This window comes from Natrix helvetica (assembly GCF_964273705.1).
Source record: "Natrix helvetica genome assembly, chromosome: 3".
In the NCBI taxonomy this organism is placed as follows: Eukaryota; Metazoa; Chordata; class Lepidosauria; order Squamata; family Natricidae; genus Natrix; species Natrix helvetica.
The window spans coordinates 33714503-33725884 of NC_138549.1; the positions used below are offsets into that span (position 1 = coordinate 33714503).

General features: G+C 38.0%; 1 long non-coding RNA gene across 5 annotated transcripts in view; it reads left to right on the forward strand.

Moving 5' to 3' along the window:
- The window catches only part of LOC309389631, a 75828-nt gene extending 65257 nt beyond the window's left edge, over positions 1-10571 (forward strand). For all 5 annotated transcript variants that reach the window (XR_014174970.1, XR_014174971.1, XR_014174972.1 and 2 more), the window contains 2 exons: positions 4928-5115; positions 9756-10571. This is a non-coding gene — a long non-coding RNA (uncharacterized lncRNA). The remainder of the gene's footprint in view (positions 1-4927; positions 5116-9755) is intronic.
- The last annotated feature ends 811 nt before the right edge of the window (positions 10572-11382 follow it).

Sequence of the window (11382 nt, forward strand, 5' to 3'; positions counted from 1 at the left end):
TACTCGTAGTAGGAAAAGATTATTCATTTCATTATCACAGCAGATCTATCCAATGAATGTCTCAGCTCAGCATGGGTTTGAACTATTTCTTACAAGATAAAAACCAAGACATACTATATCGCCATGGGATACTTTATATAATGGTATAAAGTCACTCATATTAAAAAATAAAGATGAGTTGGTATGAAACATACTGTACATCTGAGTGTGCTTTGGCATTTTCCTGTAGTTAGATTTAACACAGCCATACAATGTATAGACTGTGAAATATTTCTAATTATTAAAAATGATGCTTTTAGCTGGATCTGAAACCGATCACTGTGGAATTGTTTTAAGATTAACCTTGTCAAATATGCTTAAATGGGTTAGGGAAATACATAGAAATAATTCAGTTATAGGCAAAATTAACTAATGCTCTTTTTCATGGTGAGCTGCTGTAACGATTTTATATAGCAGTCAAACTATTTAAATACTAATGTTGCCTTCATGCTGTAATCACCATTCCAGTCAGATGTCATTTTAGCAGCCTATAGGGAATTCAGTCCCTTAATTATTCTTCAATACACAAACCAAGCATTCTTTAATTGGTGTAAATTGAACAGCGTTCCAATGCAAACAAGGAGAGGACAAACTAATCAATGATTCCGTACATGTCTATTGGAAAGCTATTGCCACTAGATTGAGTAGCTAATCCGCAACTCCACAAGCTACTATTGCTGAAGAATCAGACAGCTGCTAAACTAATGCTACCTCATAGCATTGATCCTAGTGGAAACTTATGTGGCAAAACCCTGAGTGGCAATCTTTCAGGGAGAAGACTAGTTCATATTCAATATATTCCAAAATGGGCTTTTTCAGTCAAGCTCATCCCATATATGAAGGATTAAATGTCTGTTTGGCATATTGAAAATTATAATCCCAACAGTATAGTTGAAGGCAGATGAACCTGATTGATGATATGGTGACCGTGTTCCCCATATCTATGTATTTTGTGGAGAACATTTCCTCAGATAATGATGTCTGTCATGATGGGACATCACAGAGACAATATCTGTACAATTCATTACATTGCGATTATCTCTGTCCCATCTTCCAACTGAAGGTATCTCAGGAGCTTTTTACTAGAATGGCCTTTCTTCAACCCTCTGGATGTTTTGCATCAGTCAGAATTCCAAGCCAACATGGCAAGAAAAAAGAATTCTCAAAATGATACTCTAAATGCTGATGAAGTTGCCTTTTGAGCACCGGCAAGCCATAGAAACACAGGCTAGAGTTTATGCAAGAGTATCATCTAAATTAGATAACCAAAGGTTCCATACTGGGTCATCCTTCTCCATCTTGACTGATTCTCAACCTGAATTTTGCCTATTGGGAAACTGGATGAGATTTGTTCCCAAGTTGCAATCGCATGTCTATGCCAACAGTAGATATGGTTGTAGAGAAAACAGCTGGCCCAGGGAATGAGGGTGGTCAGGGAATCAGGGGTCATATGGTGAGAATGCAGATAAGGGGCAGCAGGAGCATAGAGGTCAGCTGCCGGGGTTTGTGGTTGAAAATCATGAGTTCTCACTCAGCCTGAATTTGCTAGGCTTCTGTCTTTTCCTTACAGAAATAGAAGACATTGCAAGAACTCGACTGAATCGATTTGATTATATCCCTGAAAATATGAAAAGCAGCCCAGACTGTCATAATGGCAGAACCCACTTACAACAGCAATGAATATATGAAGTTTTGATTTCAAAAGCTCTAAGTGATTCTGGTTTGAAAAAAAAAGAATTAAAAACATAACTCTGACTTTTCGGTGACACCTTTTTGAATAATTCATGCGACAAAGAAAATATTTATTGCTCCCTTTGTCAGCTCTTTCTATGAATGTATTTTCAGAACAACAGTACCATGGTCTTTAGAAAACCTATCCAGTTTTTCTTTAGGAAACCATCTATTCTACTCATTCTTGATATGATTGAAACCGATCAAGAGTGGAGAGATAAACCTGAGAATCACACAAAGATTTCATTTTGCAAATATATTAGATTCATTCTTATTGATTTAACCAGCTTCTTAATTTCATTGTTAAAAAGTCTGAATTGGATAGACAAAAAGTAAGGAGCAAGTGTTTATCCTCACCATTATTCCAATTATAAATAGTAATAAGTGAATGTAACACAAGGTAAGGAAAGAGTACTATAGATGTTTTGTTATCCACTATAATTCCCTACCCTGACATCTTTCAAATATTCTATATTTTACTTCCCATAATTCCGAGGGCATCACAGTGCTTCCCATCTATAGATATTTCATGTTGGCTTAAATGACTGAATTCTAGTTCAGTCGAGTTTCCAGTTTCTGTGCTTTTAGCACTAGAAAAACCATGCCTTCTGAAGGTGAAACCAAAAGTCAAAAACTCCCTATAAAGCAGGGGTGTCAAACTCGATTTCATTGAGGGCCGCATCAGGGTTTTGTTTGACCTTGGGGGTGGGGCATGGCCAGGGGGGCGGGCGGCATGACCAGCTCAATGTCACTCATATCAGTGGCACCTGTGGTGGCCTGAGCACTCTGCCAGCGAAAACAGGCTCCCCAGCTCTATTTTTGGCTGCGACAGCATCCTGCAGCCCTCTGCCAGCAAAAAAAGAGCTCAGGAGGGCTGCTTCAAGAATGGAGCTCGGGAGGGCTGCCTGCAGCCCTCCCGAGCTCCATTTTTGCTGGCAGAGGCACCGCGGTCCAGTCCTTCACTGTTTCCAGGGTGGCCCTGTCAGCCGGATCTAAGCAGCCCGAGGGCCAGATCTGGCCCACGGGCCTTGCGTTTGATACCCCTGCTATAAAGCTTTCGGTGCAAATAAAAGTTTTCCTTTCCAAACAAAAACAGCTTTGGAAAACTAAGCACAGTAGTTACAGTAATGCAATTAATGTCACATCTAGTTTAACCCTTGTTTATTTATCTTCCCGGGGAGGAAATAGTGCATTATTCCTTATTTGACTCTGCTGTAAGCCTTGCGAAAGAAATTTCTAAAAGATTCTTAACAATAATATCATATTCAAAAGCAATAATGGAATGGAAATGAAAAGAGTCCATATGGTGCTATGCAGCCAGTTTCATATCATGGTTAGGGACCCACGCTAGAAACAACTCAGGCACAAAGCTATCGGGGTTACTATGAAGGTTATTTATTTTCCAAGGACTGCATATACCACAATAGAGTAGATAACTGTATAAAATGCTTTATTGTAGCACAAAACTTTCCTATTGTCCCATTAACTCTACCCAACTGAGCTTGTGTATCCACATAAGTCTTTGATGGTTAGTCCTTATAAAAGCTGTGATGGCACAGTGGTTAGAATGCAGTACTGCAAGCCTAACAAACTGCTCGCTCCAGGAGTTCAATTCTGAGTGGCTCAAGGTTGACTCACCTCCCACCCTTCCAAGGTTGATAAAATGAGGATCCCAATTGTTGCGGGCGATATGCTGCCATTACAAACCACTTAGAAAGGGCTGTAAAGCACTGTGAAGTGATACAGAAATCTAAGTGCTATTGCAGTTATAATAAATACAAGTCTTAAAATTTGTAAAGTGGTATCCAATCTTTGCTTCCCTTCAAAGGTTCCTGCGCTGCCTAAGTGTAGTTGTTTTTCTGGTTGCTACCAAACTCAGGTCAAGCTCTAACTACGCTCCAGGCAGGAATCACACTCCAATGAGCTGCTTTGTGTAGCTTGTGGTTCTGGCAATTGATTGATAGCTCTCTTGCTTGCACTCAGGTCAAGCTCTAACTACGCTCCAGGCAGGAATCACACTCCAATGAGCTGCTTTGTGTAGCTTGTGGTTCTGGCAATTGATTGATAGCTCTCTTGCTTGCTTGTAATACTTGTCCTTCCCAAATGTTGCTTCCTGATTCCTGCCCTATAAACTCACACTTTTGTAGACTAAGGGCCTGGGTGGAGTGAGATTGCCTCTGGACATTGGCACGTTCTTAAAAACACCAGTGAGTGGTCAATTAGCCTGACACTTCAAATGTCAGCATTGATGGGTATGAGTAAACTGGGTGAGGAATGAATGAATGAATGAATGAATGAATTTCTTTTCATGTTTCTGGGACTGTAAACTTTTACTGTCCTTTGGGAGAAGGGATGAGTTTCATTATTTGACTTTGGACCAGTCATTCTTTCTCAGCCCTAGGAAGCAGACAATAGCAAACAACTTCTTTAAAAAATCTTGCCAAGAAAACTATAGTCCAAGGCAGTTGACAGGAGTTAATGCTTATTTGAAGGCAAACAAACAAACAAACAAGCAAGCTGTAATTATGGAAGCATTTTGGGATCTCTTTGCTACTAAAGCCTACAGAGAATTTCCAAAGCAAAGCTATGAAGCCAAGATGCTGCATTTTGCCCTGTCTGTCTGTTGTCATCATCAGCTGTTTCTTCTGGGACCTTAAATGGAAAACCAAGTGCTCTTCCAAACCTTCCTGTTTTATCACATTCCAAGCTGCCTGCTTTCTGCAATTAAATTCAAACCCAGAGATTGTGCCAAAGGCCCCGTTGTTGTTTGGAAAAAAGGCTATAGTTTAACTATGTAAATACAATCCTGAATTATGTACCAAATATTGGTATCTCCCATGAATCAGGAACTGTGGATCTACCAGGCATAGCAAAAGAAGTTATTCTTATAACAGTGAAAAGAAAATGCTACCTTGAACTTAAAACTTAGCTTTATAATATTGTATGTGTTCAACCTTCCGCTTTTGAACTGACTCCTGATGGAATGAAAAGATGGATCAATATTGTTCTCTAGGGTCAAGCTTTAAGACTGTGCTTAAAAAAAACCCAATATGTTTTCTATATCTATAATTCAACATTTTCTTTTTTTCTGTTTGTTTTGTTTTCCTTGTTTTGCATATTTTTGCATACTTTGTATTCCTTTCTTTCCATATCTTAGAGCAAATAAAATGAATCCAAAGAAGAACCAAGAAATTGATGGACTTGGGAACGTATCTCTCTTTGGTGTCTCCAGCTGATCCAAATCTGGATACTTGAATGCTGCTTTGACTTAAAAAAGGAAGAAATCAACTTTATTCCCCTTTTGCCGTTTCTGTAGGTAGCAGAGAAAGGGAATAAATGGAACCAGTTAAGAAAACTTTTTTCTCCTTGTTCAACTTTTACTGGCTAATGGGAAGTGAATCCCTCCCTCCCTCCCTCCCTTCTCCAGCCAATATCTCACACAATGTCTTCAATTTTATTTTTAGAACAAAGAGTGCATTAATTTCTTGTTTGTCCATTTTCCAATGTGTCTATGCATATATGCGTAGTTGTATGTATGTACGTATGTATGTACACACACACACACACACACACTCACTCACTCACTCACTCACACACAGATTTGAATGAAATTAGTAAGTTCGGTTTACAACTGTGATTACGTTTACTTGATTGATTACTGACCACAGCAAGGTTCATATATCTGTAGGGTAAAGGGAGACAAGATCTGGGATGCAAATATTTAGAACATCACTAGGTGGCAGCAGAGAGTCAGGGCTGTCTCTATATTATCCTGCTGTCATATGATACATCAGATTTTTTTCAGCCCAGAATGGTTGGCCCTGCGTTTTTGAGATGGCAATGGAAGTTCCATTGTTCCATTATGGAACCAGCCAGTCAGTTTCGTGGAATACAGATTTACTGCATATGTACTTTCTACTCAGGTTTCATTCAAGGATTAGCCCCCTGCCTGAATGGAAATATTTTTGTTTACTTTACCAGTGGTAGTGAGACTTTTTCATTTCAGATTTTCACTGTGCTACTGAGATTGCAGATCCAAATGTTTCTTTGACTCTGTTTCAGCCAAACACCAGTTTTCTCCCTAAATGAACACTTGCAAATTACTTGGTTGGTTGCATAGTCAGCCAGATATTTAGAATGGATCTGGCATTTTAGCCACCTATCAAGTCTTTCCAAAGAAACATAGATAGTACCAAAAGTAATAGGCACCTTGGATGCAGTTCCAAAACATCTGGAGCATCACTTGAATACCACTGGCATTGATAAAATCATCACCAGTCAATTACCAAAGGCAGCTTTACTTGGAACAGCTTACATCCTGCAACTAAATCTTTAACACCATCAAACAACCCCATCTGCCTATCCCAGGTCCTTGGGAAGAACTTGATATGTGGATAAAAATGCCAAATCCAATATAAATATCTGGCTGACTCTGTGAGGAGCTATAATAATAATAGGTTCTTGGGAAAAAACTTTATTGCATATGGAGGCTAACACTAGATAAAGAACTGGTAGCTGTGGCTTCACATTTTTGTGAACAGATTATTTATTAAATTTATGTGCCACTTTGGAATCATGAAACTATTGCTGGTAGGAGCATCTTTATGCCAATTTGAAAGGCCAATTTTAGGGCTGATTTGAAGCCTTGAACTGGTTCCTAACAAGGCAAAGTTGCCACTTTTGCAAACAAGCAATTTGCATTGTTGTAGAAGGGCAGAGAATATTACACAATGATTTTATAATAATTTAAATAATGTTATTGCACATCAACTTAATTTATCACATTATATTCTTTAGTTTAGTCCATAAGTGTAGGTGTTACACTTTCATATTAGAGCTATTAGATATTATAAAGCCACAAAAACTATGGTAGGCAATAGTTCTATCTTATGGGATTTTTTATACTGAACATTTCTCATTTTATTTTTAGGAAAACTGTTCAAAAATTGGCAGACACTCTGCTGCAAAAATTGTGTTGTGTACATGTATCTGACCAATCAAAGTCAATAAATATTTTACAAGCAAAATAAGTTTCTTTAAAAAATCAAATTTAACAGCCCTACAGGGTTATGTTCTTTTATTTCATTAAATTCTAGTTCACATGATCTGAACAAACATTTGCTGTCAATATTTAATTTTAAAAAGTCCAACTCAATCAAGTAAACAAAGCCTTAGAAAGTATAATTTTCTTCCTTGACTAAACTAAACCCACTAAGACTTTAATGCAAGAATGAATGAAAGACAAAGGGTACATGCTTCTCAAAAGATGAAAGCATGCAGTCCATTTGCATTTTAAAATTAATTGCTGACCTAATTATTTGTCAGTAGAGGCATAAATTAAGTAAATATAACTTACAGTAAGGCTTCAAGACACCCAGAGGAGTTTGACTCCCCCAGAGTAAATTGTAATTGTCCAGCATGACAATCTATTTTTGCTGTCATTTCATGACCGAAGGAAAAATTTCTGGGAAACTACCATATGGAGACATGAGAGGGAATGATAGACTTAGATCTCTTGTACAAAGGGATGAGAAACTAGAAGTCACCAGAGAACATCTGAAGGCGCAGCTTTGATTTTAGAAAAAGGGGGATATGCTTCCCATGCCTACTCAGATGGAATTTATAATGCTGATGAAAATGCACTGATGAGCTCTTACGTAACTGTATGCTTCAGACGAATTGATGAATTAACTATTCATACCCCTAAATAAGAGTAATTTTCCACGCAGGCCAGGAATTATGAGAATAGTTGTGCACCCTGACTAGCTCTCTATATGTTGACTATGAGCCAATAACAATAAAAAAACAATAGTCATCATCAAAATCCGTGAAGTAGGCCAGCTTGTAGAAGCGGATTGTGACAAGATAATAGATAAGCAGCTTCATTTGCCATAATGGCACAGTGGTTAGCATGCAGTACTGTAGGCTACTTCTGCTGCCTTCTGGCTGCCTAGAGTTTAATAGTTCAATTCTCACCGGTTCAAGGTTAACTCAGCCCTCCATCTTTCTGACGTCGGTAAAATGAGAACCCAGATTATTGAGAGCAATACGCTGACTCTGTAAACTGCTTAGAGAGGACTGTGAAGCAGTGTGAAACGGTGTACAAGTTTAAGTGCTATTGCTATTGCTATCTGTTGTTACATAATATAGACTACCTGGATCCACTACATTTGGGTTCAGACCTACCCTTTCTGGCTCTAGAGTTCTGAAAGATTAGACTTCATCACTCCTTAGCATGTATTTGAAGCCACTGAGTGATGTTAACTGCTGTTTGAATAATAGTGGACACTAATATGCTAATGGCACTTGGTTGTGTTTTTCCCCTGTCATAACTGGATTTCTCTCCAGGGCTAGACTTATATCAAAGCATTGTGACAAACTGGATAAAGGCCAATAAAGCGGCCAAACAGTGTGGATTGGTAGCTCCCAGCAGAGGTGGTATTCAGCAGCTTTGGACCAGTTCTGGAGAACCGGTAGCGGAAATTTTGAGTGGTTCGGAGAACCAGTAAATACCACCTCTGAATGTCCCTGCCGTCATCTATTCTCTGCCTCCCGAGTCCCAGCTGATTGGGAGGAAATGGGGATTTTGCAAGAATCTTCCCCTAGAGTGGGGAGGGAATGGATATTTTACAGTATTCTTCCCCTGCCATGCCCACAAACCCATGCCACACCTACTAAGCCACGCCCATAGAACCAGTAGTAATTTTTTTTGAATCCACCACTGGCTCCCAGGTAAAAATATTGAATGGGTCTCTGATTCTCAATAGAAGTGTATTGTTTTTTGAAGGGTCTCTTTCATTCAAGACCAAGTGGCAACAGTGGCACAGAGATCATTTAACTAACTGCATCTTCTCTAGCAGTGATGTGCAGTGAGGTTTATGGCTGGTGAGGCACTGACACAGTGATGGGTTTCAAATTTTTTTTAGACTTGTGGACTTCAACTCCCAGAATTCCACAGCCAGGCATGCTCAGTTCCAATTTAAAGCGACAGCGTTTGTTTTTCTCCTTTGCACCCTCTACTATGAGGCAGGAGAACTGTGTGCCTCACCTACATCAGGAATTTTTAGGCTTTTAACCCTTGCTTAACTCTGCTCGAGTGATCATAAAATGCCTAAAGTCAGACTAGATGAGGCATGCAGTTCTCCTGCCTCATAGTAGAGGGCGCTTTTTTAGAGGCTTTTTTAAACAGTTAAGCAGAATCATCCATGGTGAGGCAACAACTAGCTCAGCCTGACCTCAGCTCTCGCCTTTTTCCTTTTACATTTTTTTTCTTTTCATGATGACAGTGGTGAGGCTGTGCCTCCCCTGCCTCACCTGACTGCATGTCGCTGTTATCTAGTAACATTCCATTAATCTGTGTCTGATAGCCACTTGTTTGATTTAGTTCCAGTTATTAGTATTGCTTGCAATTAACAGGAGTGGCCTTAATTTCATAATGTAGCAGCCAATATGCATTGGATAGTTTCAGACTTTCTAAATCAGTGTTTCTCAACCATGGCAACTTGAAGATATGGGGACTTCAACTTCCAGAATTCTCCAGACAGCATAGCTGGTTGGGGAATTCTGGAAGTTGAAGTCCACACATAACCATGGGAATGAGAAAAATGAAAGTACCATGGGGCACTGACCAAAGAAAACTCCCCCAACTTCAGAATTTGCAGGAGTATATCTTGCAAAGATTATGCTGGCTAGAGGAAAACATCAAGTCCAGAAAATTTGGTTGAAACTTCATGATAGAGGTGGGGTGGTTGAAGTTTATGCCCCCATTTCATTATGAATCTCTTGGGATGATCAGAATTTCCTAAGATGAACCTCCCTACCTTCCCAACCTTTTGTGAGATAAAAGACTATAAAAATCATACAAGCCGAGATTGTGATCTAATGAACAACCAATCAAATAAATAAATATCCAGAAATGTATTGGTGTTTAGTTTTATAAAAAGACGGAGTCTGATTTTTCTTTCCCTTTTCTTTTTTCATTCCAGGGGAACTGCTATAAACCATCTGTAACAGTCACCCATTATTATGACATGAAGCTAAGACAACATAGATTAATAAGCTCACATTCAGTTTGACTCAAGAAAAGATGTGAATCCTGTGTGACCAAAATGATACTTTGAAAGAGTCCATGTATAATGGAGGACAGCCGTTTCTTATCGTATTTCAGATACACAAACTATTCAGCTTGGGGTTTCCTGCTTCTACTTCATGTTGTCTTCTCTTTTGTCTTCAGTTGGCATTGGTGAACCGGCTTGTAGGATATTTTACTGATCTTTTCAACTCATTAAATACAGTTGTCATAATAGTGAGGGTAGAAATGCATGTCAAACTCTATAAGCAACGTCAAAATAAAGCAACCACATTTTAAAAAAGAAATGGTTTCAAACCTTTGAACTTCTTGAGAAATATGGAAATTCTTTTTATCTTGTTTTTGACAACACGGATTGTTTTGCAGCAACACACATGAAAATCTCCCTGCAAAATAAAACATCCTCCTTCACAATGATTAAATATAAGAAAGGAAAAAAAGGAAGGAAACTACAAAACTACAGTAAACTGGCTTTTCAGTCGCTTAAAATGGTTGGGTGTGAGGACCCAAAAGTTGTCATTTGATACTTAGGGTTAGAGCAAAATAACAATGAAAAAAATGTGATAACACTTGTGAAATGCAGTGTTTATAGAAATATAATTTAGAATTATAATTTTCAATCAAAACAGAACAGTTTTCCCTATTCCAAATATCTTTACACTGACATGTTGTTTTTATAATGTTGCAATAAAATTCCAGTTAACATGACGCCATGGCTAGCTAATATATTTCCACAAAAACTAACATGCTTTGGCTTTTTAAGTTTTCTTAATTGCATTATATGTATTTAAGTCTAGACTGGTACTAATAAACTGGTAGAGTTTCTTTTCAGTCTGAGAAGAAACTCCACTAGTTTATTAGTAAAAGACACTCTTTTAAAAGAGACAAAAAATATTTATCCGATCTATTTTTCCAGACAGATTATATGATTTTCTCTGAACAGATGAGATGTGAAGTCTTCAAGGAATCTCTAAGATGGCTAACTGGAATTCATTTGCTTCTAAACATGGATAAGACAAGAGAACTAGAATGATTACCATCATTGCCAAATCTTGATGTGTGCGATGACTGATGGGAAGATGCCAGTAGCCTACATAAGAAAGCAGAAATGGATATTTAATCAACAAACATCTCTTAACATTGATGACCAATACTTTACTTGGTTATGTGAAAAGACTGCAAGGCTCAGGCAAACACACAGACAGACAGACACAAATTGATAAATCAATTGAAATAAAATTGAGCAAACAAAAACAAACTAGTGGTAGAATATTAAAATATGGAATACTTAAAAGTAAATAAAATTTAAAAAAATGGAATAAAATATTACGTGACTAATGAATGAAGTACTTCATTACTGCAGTAAATTACAAAGTAAGGATTTAAGATGTGATTCTGTGATCCATTCTTAAATCACTTTCTGACAGTACAAGTCAGAACAAATATTTAAATTTCAGGCAATCACTATAATTTACTACATACAATAATCCTTATTTTACCAAATATTGAATTTACTAAATACA